Below are 7,818 nucleotides of genomic sequence, written 5' to 3' on the forward strand. Positions count from 1 at the left end.
TTCAGTATTCTTGCCTGGGAAATCCCATGGACAGAAGAGCCTGGTAGGCCATAGTCCATGGGGTCACAAAAGCGTCAGACACAACTTAGTGATTAAACAACAACAAATAGGACTTTAATGTTATTGATATGTTCTCCTCCATTCCTCCTGTTCCTCTTATAATGTAAACACAGAGACTTTACCTATCTCACCCATCATAGCATTTTTTAGAACATTGCATACACATTGTAAATATTGTTATAGATTTTGAGTCAATGGGTTATCCTTTAATACCAGGCTAAAAAGATTTTGTATTATTTTCTATAACAATGAGAGCTATTGAAAGATTTTAACTGTAAGGAGAGGTAGATTGTGGTAATAGTGAAATAAGAATCAAGGAATAGAAAGCTAACAGCATATTAAACACATTGTTGGAAGTCGAGGTAGTGACCATTAGAGGGAGGAATAATTACTTAGATGTGATTTCATACAACTAGATAAATAAAGGTGAGTTTCAACTGTCCCCACCCTGAGATAAATAGCTCCACATTAGCCGCGACAGTATTGTAAAGTAATTAGCTTCCAATTAAAATAAATAACTTAATTAAAAATAAAATAAAAAGATTAAAAAAGAATTCATTAGAAAAAAAAATCTTGCCTTTTTGATTTAATACTTGATAAAGACCTCACCATTCCTAGAGTCTTTTACTCCAAAAGCTAAGCTCCCAAAACTTTCCTTTTTAATTAGAACGTAATCATGGTTACATGGAAAGACCATGACTTGATCTGAGTAGAACCACCACTGATTCATCAGGCTTCCTACTTTTGAGGAATGGGGGAAATGCTGAAATGGCATGGTTCTATGCATGTTGTGGTCTCTCCTTGGAAATTTGCACATCCAGTCTGTTCCAGCTTGGCCCTTATTTGGTTTGGATTTATGTGATCAAAGGACAAAGGGGCCATTTCCCGTTTTGCTCATGCATCTGGGCCAAGGCTCCAGTGCCCTTGAGAATTCCACAGGAGCTCTGAATTTTGCAAAGTTTTGCCAAGTTCAGAACAAGATGAAAAGTGAGCCATGTTGAATATTTGACCTTTTTATTTCTGGAGTTACTCAGTGTAAGAGAAATATATGTAGTACTGCTTAGATTCAAAGCTAAAAGTTTCCAGCTATCACAGCAGATGTACACTGATACACAACTTCATATCCCTCTATTTGCCTGAATGGAGAGCGGTTTGTCTTAGTTTTTCCTAGTTAGCCATATGAGCAACACTCTTTCGGAAAACACCTTCCTTCACCAACTGTACTATTAAGTCACTTCGAATTCTTTGCATCTTAGCAAGGAGTTTTTATAAAAGTCCACAATTCACTATATGCTTACCATTTTTTGTCACTAAATAATTTGCTGTTTCATTGACATAAATAAGAGGTGGTTTCCATCCCTGAGTTCACCTATGAAACCGCTTTGGAAATGATTCTCCTACCACACAGGCATCTCCTGTTCATTGATACTTCCATTTTTAAAAGGACTGATAGTGAAGCTGAAACTCCAATACTTTGGCCACCTGATGTGAAGAACTGACTCATTGGAAAAGACCCTGATGCTGGGAAAGATTGAAGGCAGGAGAAGGGGACAGAAGATGAGATGATTGGATGGCATCACTGACTCAATGGACATGAGTTTGAGTAAGATCAGAGAATTGGTGATGGACAGGGAAGCCTGGTGTGCTGCAGTCCATGGGGTCATAAAGAGTCGAACACAACTGAGCGACTGAACTGAACTGAGCTGAACCTTGTCTCCTCATGCCGCTGCCGATCCAAATTAGATTTCATGGGACAGCCCCAAATTTCCTCCTCTCAAATTATCTTTACTCCCTTGCCCTACTGCTTCCATGATATATATCAAAACAAAATGTTGACCTTAGTTCAATCCAACAGTCATCTGTTCCATGCCTGAGCTCTTCACCTAAGCAGGTGCCATTTCTGGAGATAATCTCACCAGTGTGCTGAGTGACCCTTCTTTAAACACATGACCTTAAATATTGGGTGGCCATTCAGCAATTTCTGGAAAGCCTACTGCAAGTATATTTTTCCCACATACATCATTATTTTTATCCTTCTCAGCCTTTTGCTATCTTAAATCTTCATCATATTTTTTCTTCTCATTCAGTCTTGGAAGATGTTTCATAAATGAAAATATTTGTTTTAATAACATAATTTTTTAAAAACTTCTCTTTGAGACACATTGTAAATTTTATTTTGTATGCATTGACTCTATCGGAGTGCCAAAGCACTCTCAGAAAATCATACATTCTAGTTGCAAACTAATGACAGTCATAGCATGAATTTTTCAGTAGGTCATTTGGTCACAAACCTGTTGTGACATACAGATGAAAACTACTCCCCTTCCTTCCACAAAATCTAGTCTCCACTTGCATGCATACTGTTTCTGCACTCTACATGTACATGATGGACAATCCACCCATTGTCAACTCAGTTAATCCACTGATCTGAACCCCTCTCACCTGCTAATTGGCATTGTTGTAGCTATTGTCTCCCAGTCACCCCAATGCCTTCTGCACAGTCACTTTCTCCTTTTCTGCTAAATCAGTCATGTGGGCAAAGCTTTTAATAATTTCTTCTTTCTTGTTCTCACACAGTGTCCACCTAAAGCTAATTTCTATGCAGCCCTTAACAGAAAATGTCCTGGATGAGTTGTCTTCAGAAGCTTTTGTATTTTCCTACTTCCATTCTTCCTTGCATGGCTTCAATTTGGAAGTGAAATGACTGAGTCTTAAGTCTTATGTAAACTTACATAAATGTTAAGCTGTTAATAAGTTTTGAGTTTTGAAGACAGTCCTTCCTTGCCACCCAGCTCCCTACAACCCAGTGACACAGCAATATGAGGTTCTCAGCCCCTGAGTCAAGTTCTCACACTGCTTTGTGATTAGGGAAGAGGAGGATTTTGGAGGGGCTTGGCCACTGTCCTGTCATCCATGCTGTCTCCATCATGACATGAAATGACAGTGGAGGAGGAGGACTTTTGGTTCCTTGTTTACTGGAAAGTGTGCTTTGGGAGGCTGGGCGACGTCCCGTGGTTTCTCTGTTCACATGGCTGCATTATCAGGAAGGAACTTGACCAAGTAAAGATGTGACTCAGGAAAAAAATGCCTTTATACCCTCCATAAAAATTTACTAGTGTACTTTCTCACCCCAAAGGATTATTCCTTCATATTCTAAATGTATTGAAAGGGTTAATGAAAAAATGTTTATCTCATAGTGTGACAGAAGCTCTGTGATCTTAAATGGAACTTGACAAAGTTTTTAATAAGAATTAAATGAAAATTAGGAAGGATTCACATTTAATGCCTTAATTTACTTGAAATTTTATTCTATTTGTGATTATATTGTGATATTTGAAGGAAATAAGACCATAAACAAAGTAAACAGAATTTATCTACATTTGTTTCTCTATATTTCTGAAAATAATAGCACACATTCATATATGTTCAAGCCCATATTTACCTGTATTTTTCAACACATTCCCTAACTCTGTCAATTTAGAAATTTATAAATTATTTTTTGAACAAGAATAACTATTCATCCTTCATCCTGTAGCATGAATGCTAATGTACTTATGAGTACTGTTGATATTTTAATTGCTCAAGAAGCTTAGTATAAAAGTATACCTCATAGTTAGCTTATCAAAGTAATATTTTATTTCAGTGTACTTTAACATATAATTCAGAACTCTGTCTGTCAGTCCACAGATAAAATGGGCCCCTTTAATGTGTTTGATGAATTTTTAAATAATTCTGGAAGGCATTGAACTAGCAACAAATACAGCTTCTCTTAGCAAACTAAAAGCTGATGGTAGCATCTGTGGAGTTTGTGATGTATTCTTTGGATGTAACCTATCTGACAGTTTACTTAGTTGACCAGATAACTGTACACAACATCTGAGATCAACCTTTAAAAGTGAATTAAACACACCATGTTACCATCTTTTATAAGTAAAAATACCCTTGCACAAAAATCCAGCCTTTGAAGATGTTTAATAAATGAAAATATTTGTTTCATAATTTATAATTTTTAAAAATTTCCCTTTGAGACATATCTTAAATTTTATTTTGTATGTATTGACTCTATCAGAATGCCAAAGCACTCTCAGAAAGCCATATATTCCAGTTGCAAACTAATGACAGTCATAGCATGAATTTTTCAATAGGTCATTTGGTCATAAATCTATACTGGCCAATATTCTGATAAATGTTTTATAGTTCTGAAAATAACTGAACCACACTGGAAAAAAAATTAAGTGGGAAAAAATTAAGCATTAATGAAAAAGAGAAGCATCTGGAAGGATTTTAAGTGTGTTCACCCACTTTGGAAAACAGTTTTAAATTCTTAAAATTAAATGCATGCAGTATTTCTTGTTATTCAGAAATTCTATCTCTGAGGATACACTCACAACTGCTTATTTGCATTAGGATTTGAAGACAAAGATTCTGTAGCAGAACTGTCTGAATATTAAAAGAAATTGAAACAAACAGCAAAATCCACAAAGAGCTGAAAGAATAAATGAAGCATGAAATTTTGACTCATTATATTTAAAATTGAAATAGAAATATTACTCAGCAATGAATATGAATAAAACATGGCTATATGCAAGATTAAAATTTAATAACAGAACATATTTTAAAGTAAATGTGTTTATTTTACAAGATTATATAGATTATAATTCATTTACATGAATATTAAAATATGCAAAATAAAGAAGTGCCTTATTCAGGGATACAAAGATACTTGGTAATATTCTAACAATGGGCAATTGTTATAAATGCAGAATTGAGAATAGTGGAAGAAGGGAGGGAGAGTGAAACAAAATTCAGGTGCCTATTGTGTTTTTACTTTATACCTTGCATATAATTTGTAAATATTACTTTGTAGCTATTTTGTATTTAGGGTTTCCCAGGGGGCACGGATGGTAAAGAACTCACCTGCCAATGCAGGAGGTGTAAGAGATGCAGGTTCAATCCCTGGAGGAGGTCACAGCAACCCACTCCAGTATTCTTGCCTGGAGAATCCCTTGGACAGAGGAGCCTGGAGGGCTGCAGTCCATGGGGTCACAAAGAGTCAGACATAAATGAAGTGACTTATTACACAGCACAGCACATTTTGTGTTTACGAAAAATAAATTAAGCAAGTTTCTCCATTTAGGTTTGCAATCTGAGCTGAATATTCTCAAGGATAAGGAAACATTTCCCTACTGCATGATCTGATCTCCTGTACTTTCTGGTTTTCTGTCCTCTAGGCTGATGTTCAGCTATTGCAGGAACACCAACCAGAGATCAACAGAACAGGGATTGGATTGTCTTCTACTGAGATGATTAGTTTCCTGATGCAGTGTTCTATTAATAGATTTCAAAGAACTGTCCAATAGCACACACTTACTCTCTAGTATTATCCTTTGCTTTTCCTTTCCATTACACAAGTTGACAATAGGATTGAAGTGGTAAGTCCCCAAATGTCCTTTTCTTCCCTGTGGGCCAATCAGATCAGGTCAGTTTAACGGGTTAGATTGTTCACTTGACCCATCACTATGTGCTTCAGGAAACAAAAAGCAGCAGTTGAAAAAGTGTGGAGGATGTGCAGGCAGCTACTTCTAATACTATTAATAGAAAAACAACTCATTGTGGGTGGAGTAGCAGATTGCCTCCTGTGCTGGACAAGTATCTGGATAGTCTCAGGTCCCGTTTCCCTCTGGACTCTGGTATGTATTTTTGCAGAACAGGAATCTGCAGATAGCATTTACCAGCCTCCTATGAAAACTCAAATGAGAGGCACTAGTGAGAAAAGGTAGGGGAATTGGATTATAGTATTGTGGTGGATACATTGAGAGTTGTGTGGTTCTTGACCACAGGAATCTGGTAGAGGTCATACCTTTGATAAATCCCCACTTTGATGGATATGACCCCTCTTCAGCAATCCAGGAGTGACTGTGACAAATGATTCTAGTAACAGCACAGCAACAGGTGCAGGCTAAAGGGTTCTAGCCCAGCAGTTTTAGCAGCCTCACATCACGGTGTCATGCCTTCTTCCTTTTGCTTCTGTAGCTTCCTCGTGTGGAAGTCGTGAAAGTCACTATGGCGGCAGTAGGTTTTCCACATCATCTCACTGTTGCGACTGTGCCAGTGTACAGTGATGCCATATAATGGGCGTGTCTTGTCATGATCATTACAAACACCAGTGTCTGAAATGTAAGTATGAAGTTGTACTGAATCAGCAGAAGATACTTTTGAAAGGTCATCTAAAGATACATTTATGCTTCCTTTAGGAGATCCATTAAAAGACTCTCCATCAGCATCATCCGACCCTCTGAAACTAGAGTCTTTTACCATATCCAGCTCAGCTAACATGTGCACATAAAATGCAGTCTGACTGCAGGAAGGATAAAATCTTTCATCTCAAGTACTCAGAAAGGCTCAACAGAAGATAACAGAAAAAGAGGATCAAGTGAAAGGTAATGCAGAAGATCTTGTAGATAACCTTCTTTCAAGCTGAATTGGAAAAGGACATTTGTCATGACCTACTGTGCTGTGCACTTCTCTCAAAGATGAAGAAGGATTCCTAAGGGCTTTGTGTGAGGTCTTATTGTATTTATTGCTACCTCCTGGAGATTTCCAGAACAAGATCATGTGATCTTTGTCAGGAAAATCCTTGCATGGGAAATCCTTCCTCCATTAATAAAACAACTCAATGTCCTGATTATATTAATCAATATATCTTATGGATGATCTGTGATTCTGATTGAAACTATGAGGACTTGATGAACATCATTAAATTGAGTGACAATATTGGAGAGCTAGAAGCTTTCAGAAGTAAAGCGGCAGAATTAACATTATCTTCGATCCTCGGATACAGCTGGTAATGATATCAACACCATGAAAAATCAAATAAATAGTTTATTATTTGTAAAGAAGTATGTGGTTCAAGAATACAATGGTTGCAGTCAGACAAAGAAATGAATGTTGAAAGTGGCAGCAAATGTTGGGAAACTTTGCATAGTTCCCCTGGACAGCATTCTTATAGGCAGTGTGAACTCCAATTTTTTAAAGATTACATGCAGCAAACTGGAGGTCAGGTACATCTCTTCTTCTGAATGACAGTGAAAGGATACCAGGTTATAGACCAGTAGCACCTAGAAGTTTTATCAAGCTGTCAGAGAGATGGAAAACATGAAACCAACCACACCAAAGATTTTAAGTGCAGCTTCTGTTGGAATTTATGAACAGCATTTGTTAGAAAGGCATCTCCAAGAGTTACTGTTGATGATTATTTGGTGGGAAAGTTAGCAAACACTTTGAATCATGAATATCAAACCCATGAAATCTCTAATGACATCCAAAGGAAAGTTTATGAATTGATCCCATCTGCTTCTTTTTGTTCCTTACTCTTCCAAAACCTATGTAACCAATTCCTTGTGTTAAATTCATGTTTTGAAACTATTACTGGGTAAGGAGAGGGCTGAAGAAGATCGTCCCTTGTGGACCTTGGCTCTTGGTATGGACACAAAGAAGAATCTGAGGTCTTACCTGTGGTACAAACAAGTTTATTGAAAAGTAACAGAAAAAACAGGATGAACACCTCAAGGGAGAAGTGGACACAGCCAAGAGAGGCACTGGCACAGGGATGATGAGGTAGGAGGTAAAGGGGTTTTAAACACAGGGCTTTTACATATTCATATAGGTGGGTGTGAACTGACAGATTTGATTGACAGTTGCAAGTTACATAACAACAGGCTCCAATGTGCTTGTCTTTCCCATAATGTGGTCTGTTAT

General features: G+C 37.2%; 1 pseudogene; it reads left to right on the forward strand.

Annotated features, from left to right (window-relative positions):
• Positions 1-5,579: 5,579 nt before the first annotated feature.
• LOC138422034 (sorting nexin-13 pseudogene) lies at positions 5,580-7,496 on the forward strand (annotated as a pseudogene).
• Positions 7,497-7,818: the final 322 nt, after the last annotated feature.

This window comes from Ovis canadensis, chromosome 16, assembly GCF_042477335.2.
Source record: "Ovis canadensis isolate MfBH-ARS-UI-01 breed Bighorn chromosome 16, ARS-UI_OviCan_v2, whole genome shotgun sequence".
NCBI lineage: Eukaryota > Metazoa > Chordata > Mammalia > Artiodactyla > Bovidae > Ovis > Ovis canadensis.